The sequence below is a fragment of the Hevea brasiliensis genome, chromosome 17 (genome assembly GCF_030052815.1).
Source record: "Hevea brasiliensis isolate MT/VB/25A 57/8 chromosome 17, ASM3005281v1, whole genome shotgun sequence".
Lineage (NCBI taxonomy): Eukaryota > Viridiplantae > Streptophyta > Magnoliopsida > Malpighiales > Euphorbiaceae > Hevea > Hevea brasiliensis.
The window spans coordinates 52,000,593-52,018,711 of record NC_079509.1 but is presented as its reverse complement, the minus strand read 5'-3'; the positions used below and the strand labels follow the sequence as shown (position 1 = coordinate 52,018,711).

At 31.3% G+C, this 18,119-nt stretch overlaps 1 non-coding gene across 1 annotated transcript; it reads right to left on the bottom strand.

The window, feature by feature from the left end:
* Positions 1-13,495: 13,495 nt before the first annotated feature.
* On the bottom strand, positions 13,496-13,602 carry LOC131175629 (small nucleolar RNA R71). Its single transcript, XR_009145823.1, has one exon. It is a non-coding gene; the product is annotated as a small nucleolar RNA R71 (small nucleolar RNA).
* Positions 13,603-18,119: the final 4,517 nt, after the last annotated feature.

Here is an 18,119-nt window from a genome sequence, read left to right as displayed (position 1 = left end):
AAGAGGTAGCGGTTTTTATAGGCCTCAGCAAGGGAGACAACGGGAGGTGATGGCCGGCGATATAAATGACAGATAGCTGTCCTCAGTACGAATCAAAACAAAAAGGGAAACGATTGGCCAGCTCATGATATATTTTGATATATTATTAAAATAATAATAAATATGAGACGAGATGTTTCTAATTAAGTTTTAATAAATTATTTTTTTAGTTAAAAAAATTAAAATATTAATTTCATTGATTTGTTTAATAATAAAATATTAAAAATAATAATTTAATATTAAAATAATTTTTATTCATCATATTTTACAGTTTCTTTTTTTTATTTTATTTTAATTGAAAATGATAAATAATTTTTAATACTTAAAAAAGGAAAAATATATATTTTACTATTAAAAAATAATATTTTATTGTATAAAATTTATTACACTATAATTAGATTAGAAAGTAGAATAATTTATTTAGTCCAAATCTTAATTTAGACTTATTTATCATTCAATTGAGTGTACATAAGTTTATTTAGTCTCTTTTCCTTATTTACTCGATTCCTTTAGTGTTTATCGACTTTTCTATTAGTTAATATTTTTAAAGCAAATAAAATTTTAAAGAATAAAAGAATTATATAATTATGTTTTTTAAATTAGAATAAAATTATAATTTAAATTAACACTTAAAATAACTGGAGATTAAAGAATAAATAGTTAAAAAAATAAGAATTAATTAATATATTTTTAAAAATATAAAAATTAAATAATTAATTTTATTAAAGTAGAGTGAATAAATAATAGTTTTTCTAAATTTTATTATAAAATATAAAATTTTAATTTTAATTAATTAAATATATAAAATAATACAATTAAAAATTTCCCAACAAAAAGCATAGCCTAGGTTTGACGTCTTTTCCGTTTTGCTTTGAGAAGAACAAGGATGATTAAGAGCTTAACATATTCGAAAAAAAATTAAGAGCTTAATTAATATTTAATCGCATCTAAATTAAGTTAGAATTACTAAATTGTTGATTATTAATATTATTTGATAAATATCAAAATAATATTATGTAATAAATATATTATTTACTATTTATAAATATTAAATTTATGTTATATAATTATTGATATTTTATAAATTTTTAACATATTAGCTTTTATATTAAAATTTTTCATTTTAATATTTCATCTACTCATCTTTTTTTTTTTCTCAAACATCAATTAATATTACTTAATTTTAGAAGACAATTATTCTATAAAATTTCATTATTTAAAATATCGATAATAAACTTGCATTATTCTGAATTAGGGTTTGCTAAATTTGAAGGAAAATATATATCACTATTGCATTTAAGACGTTGAAACACAAAACATGATTTTTTTTTCAAATAGAGAATTATTACCTGTCATTGACTGTGATTACTACATGTCTATAAAATCACATCATTTTATATAAAACTTAGGAAATTGCATTTATACGTAGTTATTAATAATTTTAATATATATATTTTTAATAAAAATTTTATAATAAAAATAATTAATATATTTAATATATTATAAGTTAATTTATAATAATTGGTATTTATTATAATATTAATGAAATAACTATTGAATAATTTATAATTTATATATAATAAGATGATATCACGTATCAGACTTGGTCACATATTAACTACGTAATAAAAGCTACTTTATATAAATAGATTAACAATTTTATTTTTAAACATGCCCCGCCCATGTGACTTTGATTGGGGGATAGAGTCACTGGATTTTGATTGGATTTCATATATTTTTTTTTTTATGGGTAAACATAATTTTTTAATTTTTTAACTAGCATGGTGGGGTTTGAAAACAATGACATATACATACATGAGCATAGGTATGTCGGGTGTAGCCTGTGGGTTGAAGTCTACAATAGGGTCGGGCGTACTTTATAAGGTTTGTCGTTCCGAATCTTATATTAGTTATGAATTGAATATATAAATGACTTATATAATAATAAAAATTTTATTAAAATTATTATAATTTTAATAGCGATTCGTCACTGACCTACTTGTATTCTCTTGTCTACGTAAAAGCACAGACCTAACCATGGGCCAAGTTGAGTCTAGAATCATATTGAAGTCAACCCAATTAAACTTGACATTGCAATCCATCAATGGTCAAAAAGGGCTGCTGTCGGTCCCTCCCCTTAAATTTTGAACCAAATTGCATAAGAATTAGCTGCCTCGCCAGATTCAAACATTTCAAACTTTTTTTTTTTTAAATGAGAAAAAATTTGAAAAAAATTTCACTATTAGATTGACTTATCTCCGATCGAACCAGAACAAAATTGAAACCATTTTCAAATTTAAATCGAAATCAACGAAATTAGAATCATGGAAACCCACCCCAATGATTCTCTCCATATATTAGAATCTCCCATTTAACTTAATGATATCGGTCCATGGTTGGAAGTAAAATGCTATTTTATCTAAAAATGTTAGAAATATATAATCAATAATTAGAATTAAATTCATATTTAAATTTGATTTTAATTAACATTTCATGTTCTACTTAATCTCCCATTTAACAACAATTAATCAACATTAATGTCACGATCCAACCTATGGGCTGGACAAGCACTAGGACCTGGGCCAGCTTAAAACCCCCGATGCTTGTAGTAAGCCTAACTATTCCTCAACCCAACTCTAAGGCCCATTGGGCCCAATTTCAAGAATTCAACTGGACAGAGTCCGGCCATAAAATGGACCATTTAACGGGGAGTTTTTTACTCGCCCGACCTGTAAACACAGTATATAATCATCTGGAGAGCTCAGCTCACCCTCCACATAATCAAACGTCATGAAAATAAATGGGAGCTCGGCTCCCTCATCCAATCCAGCATACATGCTTTTAATAAGTTTACAGGTCCAACATGACAAATATATTACAAACCCAATCTCAAATAAATATTTCTAACATATGGGAAATTCTAAGAGTTAACAGAATTATACAAACACTACAGACATTAATAAAAGACCTGTGAGGGAGAGAGGCAGGTTAGAACTCAACAAGAAATCTCCTGTATCCTGGAAAAATAAGGTGAACAGGAGTGAGCGTTCGACTCAGAGAGTAAAATATCAGTTTTAATCATAACCTCTATAGCTATCTAAAGCTAATGCACCCTGTGAAGTGAAATGCAACATCGTCATAATTTTCATACAAATCATATCAAAAAGGCAATTTGGAGCACTCACACACCCGATAATGTCAAACAATACATATATGGGAGCTGATCCCCTATACGGCCCTCTTAATCCAACCTCTGCCAGTGAAGATCTCAAGCCGGACTTTCGCTTAATAAACCAAATACGGGGTCCCAGCGAAGATCTCAAGCCGTATCTACCCCGAAGGACCGGATCCCAGCGAGTATCCCTCAAGCCGTGTCTACCTGTCCTATCCATATCCTATACCATATCACACGCATGCCAACGCACGCACACTGCTCTAAATTACCACAAACAACACTCATGGCAATTCATCAATTAAGAATGCAATATAAAACGTGCCTAATGTTTAACTACATAGATATATACATATAAGTGATGCATGAGCATTCCTGAACATATAATAATATTGAAATTATAATTAAAATTAACATTTTTCTCACAGACTTAACCACAGTCACTGTGGCGGCTGAGCTGAGAAGGAAGGCTGTCTCAGCTCACCTGACAATTTTATTACAATTATTTAATACATTTTACTCAATACAAATTAAGAAAAGACCAAAGATGCCCTAAGACGTGCCGAAAATCCGGCAGAGTCTCCCCTATACCTAGGACCTATCCAATTTGCAAAAGGGCTTAAAATGCACTTCTATATCCACAAATCACACATCCATAACTCAATCACATCACACAGCCCCTCCTGGGCCCATCCAAATAGTCATCAATCACAATATGTAAAATTACAATTTAGTCTTTATAACTGACCCTTTTGAAAAAACTACCCAAATAAGCTCTAAAAATTCTAAAACTTTGCTCCGCAATCTTTAGCAATATTACTAAACTAATGCAAAAGGAAATATAATTTTCTAAGCTACCACGAATATTTTATGAATTTTTAATCCCATTCAAGCACTAGATAATTAAGAAAAAGTAAGGTTCGGGTTTACCTATGCCGATTCCGACCCCGGGGACGTGCTCGGGACGTCTGACAATAGTGGGTAGCCAAAATCTAGACCCAATTCCAAGTCTTTTTCGGTAGTCTGTTTGTTTGGCCAGCTAGAAATTTATAGACCCGGGCAACCGTTGAATTTTCTTGAATTGAAGGTACCTACACGAAGCCCATAACACGAGGGTCAGTACATAATTTTTACGGAATTTTTTAAGCTCATTTAGTACTCGAAAAAATACTACGAAGTTTTGTGGGACTCACCGAAAAATAGTGTCAAAAAATTTTGAAATTTATATTGCCGCGAAGCTCTCAACGAGTGGAGCGCTCTAGTACTCTCAGTTTTCTCTTGGGGTTCACGATTTGCAAGAAATTTAGCCCAAAAGTCGAAATGGGCTAAAACTTCCCGGACAAAAATTGTGCAAACCGCTTGATGAATTTTGGTGTTTTTGGTGTCTATGGAAAGCTCTCAAGGTGAGATGAGTTTAGACACAAGACCCGGCCCAAATGGTGGCCGGATTGATCGAATTTTGGTCGGGAAGTCAAAAGCTGGCGTCTTGGTGGGTTCAGCGTCGTTCCGGCTTTGAGGCGTTGTCCGGCTATGGGGAGGCACTGAAGCGGCGTGCCGGCGAGGTGGGGAGGGCTGGGTGGCAGCGGCACGGCGTGGGAAGGAGGGAGGAGAGAGAAAATGAGAGAGAGAGAAAGGGCCACGGGAACACGCGGGGGAGGACAAAAAGGAGAAAAAGGCCAGTTCGATTCGATCGGTCCGATCTGATCCGGTTCGATTCGATTGGTCCGATTCAAGATACAAAATTTTTATATTTTTACTCTGCCTTGAGACCGAAAACGAGGCCCAAAAATTTCGAAAAAATTCTAGAAAACTCAGAAAAATTCATAGAGCCTAAATATATTTTTAGTTTTGCCACGTGGTCTTTAAATTAATTTTTAAAAATCATCAAAGTTTTATATTTTTGGAAAATCGAATCCGATTTCTAAAATCCAAAAAAATTTAAATAATTTCCTAAAATTTAAATAAAATAAAATATTAATATTTATCCACAAAATAATAAATTTAAAAATTAAGAGTGTTACAATTAACCTTACAATTAACTAGATAATGATCATCTCGGGTTGTAATTATTTTGTTGGAAACCATTTAAGACAGTTAAACATGGTTGGATGATAGGTTACTCCTACAAAGAGAATTAAATCACAACATTAATATGTGAGTGATGGCATGAAGTTAAACCTGTTTAGTATTTTGATCTTAGTTAAAATGTTGTTTTTATTATTTATACTATTTAATAGCATAATATTTGTACTAATATTTAAAAGTTAAGAGAATGATTTATAAAAAAACTATTCTTTCTAATTTTTAGAGGTTGAGAGAGCTTTTTTATTAAAATTAACAAGATTATATTAATATTTTTATATTTAACGTTATTTTTATTGAATAATTTTATTTTAATAATTACATAAAAATTAATTATTAATAATTAATATATTAATAATTAATAAAATAACTAATATTGAGAAGTACGGTTTTATAGAAACAATGAAAGAATAAAAAGAAAATAATAATAAAGCGTTTCTTATTTTCAATTAAATAGAGAAAAAACTTATTGTTGTAATAATTATGATATGGTTGGTACATTGGCAGAAGGAAATAAATTTAGGTGCTTCTCATTAGTGATGTGATCAAACAGACAAGCAGACAAGACATGTAGTAGTTGCTAGCAGTAGGTATTATAACATGGCCAATTTATAGTGACAGAATTAGGTTTGTCTTGTCTTTCTCATATTTTTTTTATTTTTTTATTTTTCCATAAAAAGGCAAAATAGATAATAAAAGAAAAATTAAGGACTTCTTAATTTGTGAAAAGTTAAAATAGTTTTCTTTCAAAAAATTAAGAAAATTAATATAAAGAATTTTGTGTTCAAATTCATATCCGCATGTGTTAATTTTTTAAATAAAAAAATTAAAAAAAAATAATTTTTTAAAAATTTAACTAAATTTTAATAAATTATTTTAAAATAGAATGAGTTTGCTATAACCAAAATTTTAGTATAACTAATCCATGATTAAAATAGAATGATGATTTAAGAAAATATTTATTTACGGTAATAAAAATAATTATATTATTATGCAATAAATAAATAATACATATCAATAAGTTTTTAAATATATTTTATAATTTTTTAATTATAAAAGTATGCATAATTTTTAATTTTTTCAATTGAAAAAATATTTTTTATTATTGACAAGTGAATAATTTTTTATATTTTTCTTTAAATTCCTCCAAAAATAAAACCTAAATTTTTCTTAGAAAATAAAAATTAAAACAAATAATTATTTTCCACAAATAAATAAGCTATTAGTTTCCATTTGGTACAAAAATTTTCTTTTCAATTGATATTTTTTTAATTTATTTTATAAATAGTAATAATAAATTATATTTGATAAATATATTTATTCTCTTCACATAATAAATAAAAAATAACTGACAAAAATTAAAATTTTTTAATAAAATCCTTTTTTATGTTTTACTTTTAAGAAAATTATATAAAAAAAATATTTTGTAATTATGCACATTTTCAAGTTGATGCCTGAAATTAAATTTGTAATGAAGTACCACTTGTACTTCATCATAACATGACATTAGTAAAAGCACAATTTTGCAGAAATGGCCAGGGCGGACTCCAATCAAGATGTGAGACCCACCACAATTAATAATTACAATTGAAATATATACAATAGTTACACAAATAATAAACTCAATCTAATTTATAATGATTATATTATAAATTCTTCTTAATTTAAAGTATGTACATTAACGTGTTTGAGCATTGAGCAGTGGTCTAATTATATGAATAAGATTAAACTTCTATCATTTAAATTTTTTTTCATGTTTAAAGATTTGAAATTAATTGAATATTTATTAAAATTCATGTAACAAAAATATAATTAATAAATTTTATTAATTATAACAACTATATTATGATTTAAATTTTGGTCCCCCCATATGCAAACCGCGTTCACATAAAATGGAGCCCCTAGAAGGCTTGAAGACAGCAAATCGTTGAAAATGTGATAAGAAAAAGGACCACAAGAAGGGTTGAAGGCAAAGCACGTCATAAGTCAAGTGTCATTAATAACCTCACAAGGTACAAGTCCACTTAGACGACAACGTAAATATGATATTTATCATAAATTTAAGGTACATTATGTATGATGAGATTTATTATAATTTAGATAGAGGATAATAACTTTCTAAGTAGTAACTGATCTTTTTTTATTTTGAATGATAAAAGAAACCTTGTATAATACTGTCATTTTAGAAACTTGTTATTTTTATAGCTTGCAAAAGAATTTAAACCACTAAAATTTAATGTAGGAATAGGCCGTACTATCAGGTTCCATCAATAGAAGATCATCATGCATACTTGAATATCCAAAATCTCTAACTAAAAAGAGTCCATGATTTACATTGTATTTTGAACTGTCAAAAAGCCTATCAAATATTGTAACAAATAGAAACACTACAAAATTCCACTAAGGGGAGACAAGACTCCCAATAATAGGAAAGTAAGACCTAGATATTGAGGAGAGAACCTCAAATCCATTCCTAACGGACACAGATCTAAGGAATAAATCCAGATCTATTTCAAACGGACGCATTTATGAGAGTTCATTAAAAAAAATGAAAACAACTAAAAAAAAAAAACCAATTTGGTGGTAGCCATTAGTAGAAACTCATCAGGACCAATCCAAGAAGGAAATCTAAATGAGGAAAGGAAGAAAGAAAAGAAAAATGATGAAGAAAAATGGGAGAGATATATAAGCTATTTTTGATATTGAAATAATTTATTATGTTTATTTTTTGTTATAGTAATGCTCCATTCATATCTTTTTTTTTTATTATAAAATTTGGCAATTATTAATAAGAATCATAAGATGAGAACAACATAATTTTCTCATAAAAAAAAAATACAAACATAGACAATTAAAATCTTTTGTTCAGAGATGATCTGGGTATAGCAGAATAATCTTCTAGATAGTAAGACGATCAAAAAACCTTCTGCAATACTGTCTTTTCGAGAACTTATTACCTTTATGACTTGCAAAAGAGTTTAAACTCCCAAACATCAGTGGAAGAATAGGCCGCATTACCAGGCTCCATTTATAGAATATCATTATCTATATATGAAGATATAAAGTCTCTAATAAAAAGAAATTAGTGATCCATACTGTATTTTGAATTACCAAAAAACTCATTCAAATATTACAAAAAATAAACAAAATCTTACTAAGATGAGAAAATAAAACCTCAATAATAGGGAGAATAGGACCTCAATATTGAGGAGAAGACTTTAGATCTGTTCTTAATTGATACAAATATGAGAAAATAAATTCAAATCTAATCCAAACGAACACAAATATGAGAATTTATTTAAAAAATAATTATAAAAAATTTGATCTAGGAGCAATCACCAGTGATAGCCGTCCAAGATAAGAGATCTAAAGGAAAAAAAAATTAAAAAGGGAGGAAAGTAGAGCAGAGGAGAGATGTTCCATTCATATCTTAACAAGCAAAGGAAGGATTTATTTTTAATTTTTGTATTGATTTTTTTTAATTTAAATTTGAATATTTTATCGCTATGTCAAATAACTATCCATAATATAATGGATTATACAATTTAGAAAATATAATGAAAAGATAACAAAACTCAACCTGTTTTTTTTAATATTGTATTAAGAAATAAAAAATAGACAGTGAGCGGAAATAATTACTAGACAGTGAGGGGTGGGAGAATCAATGCATGATAATTTGAAAAAAAATATTTTAATTTTGCTTTTCCAAGAGCGATGATACAAGTATAAATTTTGCTAAATATAGTTTTCTTTATAAATAAGAATAATTTTTAACCTTTATAAGAAGAATTATACAATAAAAAAATTATACAATAAAAAAATAATATACTCTTTTATATTGATTTATATAATTAAATTTGTTTTATAATATTAAACATAATATTATAATTAGTGAAATTCAAATACCTAACCACCCTGAGAGATTTTTAGTTTTCAGTACATAGTTACACGTTGAACATAGTCACATTGAATTAAGAAATAGAGAAAACAAAGCGGCTGAGATGAGGCCATGGTCTAGTTTTGAACCTAAATTTAATCAAAACTGGTTCGATCAAAATCGAATCAAAATCGATCAAAATCGGAACCGGCTTTGAACTGGATTAAAACCTTCCTTTTGCGGTTTGGTTCATATTCATATTTTTTAGAAACCATGAACCGGCGGTTTCGAGCCCGATTGAATCGGCAATTTAAATGCAAAAAAATTCAATAAATATGTTACCCACTCCTAATTCATTTATATATATCATTAATTCTCTGTATAATTATTTTCTACACTCTCTTCAATTCTTAATATTTTTTCAATTTATCTCAAATTCTCTAAATAATTATTTTCTTCACTCCTTTTAATTTCTAGTACTCTCTCAATTTTCTCACTTTATTATTTTATATACTTACTGAAATTTTCAATACTATCTCAATTACTTTGTTATTATTTTAAATCCTCAATAAAATTTTAAATACCCTCTATTTTAATTTTGTTTTCTCTTTTATACTTTTTTAATTATGAATTGTCATATAATTTTTTTAAAAAGGCAAGTAATAGAACTAGAAGTTTTGAATCCTCTAAATCCTAAAGGGATACATAGGCAAAATTAAGTTCATACACTTTTTGCTAATTTCTTTAAAAGAAGTTAATTTCATCTCTAGTTTTTTAATCAGGTTCAAGTCTTTACTTATTACATTTTTCTCAAAGATAAATTATTTTCTTTCTTTTTTTTTTCTTATTTTATTTTGATTGAAATATTTATAAGAAAAATTAAAATATTTTTATAAACATAACTTAAATACTGAATCAATAAAATTTTTTTCTAATTTTTTTTTGTCTAAGCTACTCTTAAACTGCCCCTAAACTGCTCCCAAACCGTCCTTCAAACTGTCTTGAACCGTCCTTTTTTGAACTGCCCTTCAAACCGTTTTAAACTAGGGCTTGAACCGGAACCAGCGGTTTAAGAACCGTCGCCTAGCGGTTTCGTTCAGGTTCATGATTTCATTGAACCTAAATCGACGGTTCAAGAACCGTAACTAGCGGTTCCTGAACCGTGGCCACCCTTACTTCACAAGTTGAAATAAATTCAAACCTTATCAACATTGACTTGATCTACCTTCTCCATAAATTTTTAGTTAGAAATATTTAACTTAAATATGACAGTAGCATAAATTTTAAATTTGATCCGATTGTTTAATAGATGAAAGCAAAGATTAAGAGTTTGAGTGTACTTGTTGTTCCTTGTAGCAATCCAAAAGTGTCGGTGAATTGGGTGTTAATTAAAAAATTGAAAGCTAGGTGGTATTTTTTAGAAAATGGTATAAAGAAAAGGGGAAGAAGAAATAACACAAGAGATTTATAGAGGTTCGGCTATCCCAAGCCTATGTCCTCTCTTCAAGGCTATGCTTGAGAGTTAACTTCACTATAATTCTTCTTTAGGTGAAGAATAAACCTCTTACAAATATCACAAGAGTAAACCCTTTTCTCTTTTATAAATCCCTAGAGCAATTTATTGCTCCATCATACTCAAGTTACAATAAATGCTCACAACAACCTTGAACAAACTCTCTAAACTAAGAAATTACAACTCAAACAATCTAGCTCTCAATAATCAATTATGGTAGCTCAAGTTCTAGAGAGAAAAGAAGAAAATCTTTTGAGCACAATAAATTCTCAAAACAAATAGTTATTGTAGCTTCTCTCCTGTCATAAATTGTCTCTATTTATAGTTTTGGTAAGAAAATGACCGTTGTGGGTGAATTAGATGCAAATATAGCTATTCAACCACCCAAAACCCCGTTTTATCGAATTGTAGAAATTCAGGTTTTGCTGTCGAAGTCTCTCCCTGATGCATACATTTTGCATAGTCATTTAGGTCTAATTTCATAGCCATTTTATTTTATTATTAGTCATTTTTAGCCAATTTCATTAGTTATTTAGTTAGTTTTTCATAGTTGTCAATTTTGCATTAATTTGTAATTTTTACTTTGTTTTGTAGGAAAAATGGTGTTTTTGAAGGACTGAAGAGAATTTTTGCCATTGAAGAGTGACTTCTACAGCTAAAGATGTCAAAAACAAGTTTTCAAGCTGAAATATGCATTAACCAAATTGTGCATAACTTGCCGCATAAGCTATGCAGATCTGCACAAGGAGAAAAATTACTGTTCCAATACCTGCCGAATGGTGCATAAGGAGAGTGCATGGCTTATGCAGATTCACGCCTCCCTTATGCACTCTCACGAAATTGTGCATAACCTATGCGCCAAGTCATGCAGTTTCGCATAAGTGAACCAGAAACAGCCGAAAACTGCATAAGGGATTGCATAACTTATGCAGTCCACTTATGCAGTCCCATAAAGGTTTCATTAATGAGCTGGCAGAAGATTCCCTCAGAAAATCCCTCCTTAAACACACCATTTTAGGGCTCCATGTTAGAAAATGCTATAAATAGCCCCATTTCCCATTTTAGAGGGGGACAAGAAGGAGCAGAAAAAAAAAGAAAAGGACAAGAAGGAGAGCAGAAAAAGGGAGAGGAGCAGGAGCAGCTGAAGAGTCATATCCATTTTCCATACCATTTCCAACCAGATTTGGAGATTCCTTTCTTTTCTTACATTTTTCCTATATTTCTAGTGTTTAGTTTATTGTTTCTTAGCTTAGATTAAAGCTTTATTTCCATACAAACTAAGGATATCTTGTAAACATTATGGGTAGTGAGTAGTTTTACTTTGATTCTGGAGTAAGGGTTGTAATATTTGAGACATTTTGTGGATTTTGATTGGGTAATCCATTTTTTGTGGTCTTAATGATTTTTATTCATTTCTTGTGTGCTTAATGACATGCTTAGTGTAGGATCCCATTAAGTGATGTTCTTAATCCATGGTTGAGGCACCGAAAGGAGAAGGCCTTGTGATAGATAATCAAGAAATTGGACTTAATTAACTTAGATCTAGAAATAGACTAAGGATTAAGAGGATTCACAGATTAATTAAAGAACTTAATGGGTCTTAATTAATTCTAACTCCACGAAAGTAGGATTAGATTGATTAAGGCACTCTTTGTCTCACTCGAAAGGTAAGAATTAATCTCCTTAAAACCCGTAAGGTCCACAAGATTGGATAACCAATTTAAAATCCCAAAATAGCTCGAATATGAAATCCCAAACTCCGGAATCGCATTTTTATAATTGTTAATTTCTAATCAAATTTAATTGCTTGCCATTTTAAATTTTGCCATATTTCACTTGCTTATTTCGAATTGATGCAATTTTAGTTTAATTGATACATTGTTGGATATATTATTAATTTTGCACATATAGATTTCATACTCCAATACCCATCAATTTATTGCTTTAATTTCAAAATTAGTTCAATTTAGTCAACCTTTTTATATCAAAAATTCAATCATTAACACAACTCCTCGTGGGAACGATATCTTTTTCTATACTACTTGTACGACCCGTGCACTTGCGGTTGGGACACATCAAGTTTTTGGCGCCGTTGCCGGGGAGTTGTTTGTTTAAGATTTAATTCTTGATTATTTTAGTCGTTTTTAGTTTTATCTTTGTTATATTTTCATTTTGTGTTTGTTTGTTCTTTTTCAGGTACTTTTAATCTTTTATGAGAAGAGCTAGAAGCACAAGTGACACATCCTTACTATTCAATCCTGAAATTGAGAAATTTTGTAAAGCCAACAAGAAAGAAACCAGAAAAAGGAAAGAAGCTTTGAGAGAAACTGAAATTGAAGCAGACATGGCTGATGAAAGAATTAGAATTGGTGGTGGTAATGCTGAAAATGATCGAAACAACGAAAATGCAGCCCAAGGTGAAGAGGTTGTAAATGCTAATGTACCCAGGGGAAGTATGATGGATCATGCTTTTCCTCGTTTTGATGACTTGAGAGAGAGCATAGCAAGACCAAGAATTGATGCAAATAGTTACAAGATGGATTTTGAAGTTCTTCAAATGATTCAAAATTCTCAATTCGGGGGACATCCTTCTGAAAATCCACACACACATCTAAAGAAGTTCGCTATGATTTGTGACATGCAAAAACAACCTGGAGTGTCTGATGATGCAGCAAGATTGAAGCTATTCCCATTCTCTTTGAAAGATAGAGCATTGGATTGGCTTGATTCTTTACCTCACAATTCCATCACAAATTGGGAGCAACTCACTGATGCATTTCTTGCACAATATTTTCCACCTGGAAAAACTCAAGAATTGAGGAATCAAATGACAGCTTTCAGACCAAGAGAAGATGAAACTCTCTATGAGTCATGGATGAGATGGAAGGAATTAGAGAGACAATGCCCACATCATGCCATTCCAAAGTGGATGATAAATCAGAATTTTTACACAAATGTCACTCCTGCAATTAGAGGGATTATTGATGCTCAAACAGGAGGAGAATTTATTATGAAGCATGAAGATGAAGCTTATGAGCTACTGGAGAAAATTGCAAAGAATACTCATCTTTGGAGTAGTCCAAGAGGACCAGCTCCAACTCAAAAGAGACAAGCTGCTGGAATGTATGATCTTGATCCATTCAACATGATTAATGCAAAGTTTGATGCACTTACAAATGTCTTGGCTAAGAAGATGGAAGATTTAAGTATGTTGGTTAGTTCATCATCATCATCTGGAAGTTCACAACAAGTTGCTTATGCAGAGGGAACTACCGGTTGTGGAGTAGACTATGGAGAGCAAGCAGCATATGTTGGTAATTATGGAAACAAACAAATGGGGAATCCTTACTCTCAAACTTATAATCCAACTTGGAGGAATCATCCCAACTTTTCATGGGGAAATCAGCAAAGTCAAGTTTCAAATCAGAATTTTCAACCACAATAGCAACAAGGAATTCCATATCAGCAAAATAGGCAACCATTGCCTAATTTTCAGCAGAAAAATATGAATCCTCCACCAAAACAGCAAGAACAAAGTTCCAACACTGAAGCTTTATTACAACAGATTCTTGCTAACCAAACTAAGCATGATGAGGAGATGAGAGAGATGAAAGCAAGGCTAGAACAGATGCAAACACATAACAGAATGCTGGAAAATCAGATTGCACAGCAAGCATCTTCCTCAAGTACCAAGTCTTTTGGAAAGCTTCCAAGTCAACCAGAAAACCCAAGAGAGTAGTGTCAAGCTATTACTTTAAGAAGTGGGAAAGTTGTAAATAATGAGAAGAGTGAAAAAAATGAGAAAAGTGAAAATAGTGAGAGGAGAGAAAATGAGAAAGAAATTAATGAGAATGAAAAACAAGAAAGTGAAAAACAATAGAGTGCAGAAAAATGTAAAGAGAAAATTGAAGAGAAGGAAGAGAAGTATATACCTCCAGAGCCTTACAAGCCACAACTTCCCTTTCCACAGAGATTTCACAAAGCCAAGCTTGATAAGCAATTTGGTAAGTTCTTAGAGGTATTGAAGAAGCTATACATAAATGTGCCTTTTGTTGATGCTCTTTCACAAATGCCCTCTTATGCAAAATTCTTGAAAGAAATTCTCTCAAACAAAAGGAAACTTGAAGACCATTAAATTGTAGCTTTGACAGAAGAATGTAGTGCTATCCTCCAAAGGAAACTTCCTCCAAAGCTCAAGGACCCAGGGAGTTTCTCAAGTCCATGCCACATTGGGGAATCATGTTCTACAAAAGCTCTATGTGATTTAGGGGCTAGTGTTAGCCTCATGCCCCTCTCCATTTATGAGAAGCTCAATATGGGAGATTTAAAACCAACCCACATTTCTCTTCAGTTAGCTGACAGATCAATTAAGTATCCTGAAGGGATTTTGGAGAATGTGCCTCTGAAGTTTGGGAAGTTCTATATACCTGTCAACTTTGTCATCTTGGACATGGAAGAGGATTCTAATATCCCAATTATCTTGGGAAGACCCTTTCTAGCTACAGCAGGAGCATTGATTGATGTTAAGGGAGAAAAATTGACTCTTAGAGTTGGTGAAGATCAATTGGTTTTCAACATTAATAACTCTATGAAGAAGCATCATTCTGAAGCTGATACTTGCTTGAGAATTGATATTATTGATGAGCTGGTTGAAGAACATTTCAGAAAGAAATATCCAACAGATCCACTTGAAAATTGTTTGGTTCATGGAGGAGGCATAGACTATGACAACCCTCATGTGGCTGCATATGCTCAACATTTAGAGGGAAGTCCACCATTCATTTCTGCTCCAGTTTTTCAACTTACACAAAAGGAAAAAGTCGAATCTAAGCAATTATCATTCAAGGAAGAAGATGCACCTAAGGTAGAACTTAAGCAACTTCCTTCTCAGCTCAGGTATGAATTTCTTGGCACTAATAACACTTATCCAGTAATTGTAAATGCAAACTTGAGTACCTTAGAGGCTGATAAGTTGTTAAGAGTGTTGAGGCAATTTAGGAAAGTTTTAGGATATACTATAGATGACATTAAGGGAATAAGCCCACACTTTTGCATGCATAGAATTATTTTGGAAGAAAATTGTAAGCCATCTATTGAACATCAGAGGAGGTTGAACCCAAATATGAAAGAAGTTGTTAAAAAGGAAATTTTGAAGTTGCTTGATGCAGGGATCATATACCCTATCTCAGACAGTACTTGGGTGAGCCCAGTACATGTTGTCCTAAAAAAAGGTGGAATGACAGTGGTCAAAAATGAAAATAATGAATTAATTCCCACCAGAACAGTGACTAGTTGGCGAATGTGCATAGATTACAGAAAACTAAATGTTGCCACTAGAAAAGATCATTTTCCACTTCCCTTCATTGATCAAATGTTAGAAAGACTGGCTAGGCATTCTTATTTTTGCTATTTAGATGGATACTCAGTTTTTTTTCAAATCCCTATCCATCCAAATGATCAAGAGAAAACCACTTTTACTTGTCCATAAGGAACCTTTGCTTATAGGAGGATACCATTTGGGTTGTGTAATGCACCAGCCACTTTTCAAAGGTGCATGATGGCAATCTTCTCAGATTTCATTGAAGATATAATGGAGGTTTTTATGGATGATTTTTCCGTTTATGGATCTTCATTTAACATATGCTTGGCTAACCTTTCTAAAGTTTTGCAGCAATGTGCAGATACTGACCTTGTGTTAAACTGGGAAAAGTGTCATTTCATAGTTCAGGAAGGGATAGTGCTTGGACATCTGGTGTCTAACAGAGGAATAGAGGTTGATAAAGCCAAAGTTGAAGTGATAGAGAAGATGGCTCCTCCTACCAATGTCAAGGGAATTCGAAGTTTCCTGGGACATGCCGGGTTCTATAGACGCTTTATCAAGGATTTTTCTAAAATAGCTAAACCTTTGTCTAATTTGTTAAGTCATGACATACCATTTGTATTTGACCAAGAGTGTTTGGATGCCTTTTGCAGGTTGAAGCAAGCTCTTATCACTGCACCAATCATGCAACCACCTGATTGGAGCCTACCTTTTGAAATCATGTGTGATGCTAGCAACTATGCAATTGGAGCTATTCTTGGTCAAAGAAAGGACAAAAAGGCTTATGCTATTTATTATGCAAGTAGAACACTGGATGAGGCCCAAACAAATTATGCAACAACTGAAAAGGAATTTTTAGCAATTGTCTTTGCATTGGAAAAGTTCAGACCTTACATTATTGACTCAAAGGTGGTTATATTTTCAGATTATGCAGCCATCAGGTATTTACTCCATAAAAAGGAGGCTAAACCTAGGCTCATTAGGTGGATTCTGATGTTACAAGAGTTTGATTTGGAGATTAGAGATAAGAAGGGAGCTGAAAATGTAGTTGCTGATAATCTGAGTAGGCTGAAATTTGATGATGAAGAAATGGATGAAATCCCTATTGATGAGTTTTTCTTGGATGAACAACTTTTCTCTCTTGTTGCTAAATTACCTTGGTATGCAGACTTTGTGAATTATCTATCTTTTGGAGTTCTACCTCTAGGAATGACATGGCAACAAAAGAAAAAGTTTTTGCATGAGGTAAAATTTTATAGATGGGATGATCCTTTACTCTTTAGGAGATGCTGTGATGGTTTAATAAGGAGATGTATTCTTGATGAGGAGACACAGAGTATTATGCATCATTGCCATGCTTCTGATTATGGAGGACATTTTGGAATCTCTAAAACAGCTAGTAAAATTTTGCAAGCTGGTTTCTTTTGGCCAAATCTTTTTAAGGATGTGAGGAAATTTGTGTTGGAATGTGATAAATGTCAAAGGAGTGGAAATTTGTCAAAAAGAGATCAAATGCCCCTAAATGGTATTCTTGAAGTAGAATTATTTGATGTTTGGGGAATAGATTTTATAGGGCCATTTCCTCCTTCATATGGTAATAAATACATTCTAGTTGGGGTTGACTATGTGTCAAAGTGGGTGGAAGCTATTGCAACTCCAACTAATGATGCTAAAGTGGTAGTGAAATTTTTGAAGAAATTTGTCTTGAGTAGATTCGAAGCTCCTAGGGCTGTGATTAGTGATGGGGGTTCACATTTTTGTAATAAGCAATTTGAGAGCTTAATGAGGAAGTATGGAGTAGTGCACAAGATAGCTACCCCATACCACCCTCAAACTTCAGGACAAGTTCAAATTTCTAACAGAGAACTCAAGCATATTTTGGAGAAAACAGTGAGCAATTCTAGGAAAGATTGGTCTATCAAACTAGATGATGCTTTATGGGCATATAGGACTGCATACAAAACCCCTATAGGAACTACTCCCTTTAGGTTGGTGTATGGTAAGTCTTGTCATTTACCTGTGGAGCTAGAACATAGAGCATATTAGGCCATTCAGACCTTGAATTTTGATCTTAAGCATGCTGGTGAAAAGAGACTATTGCAACTTAATGAACTTG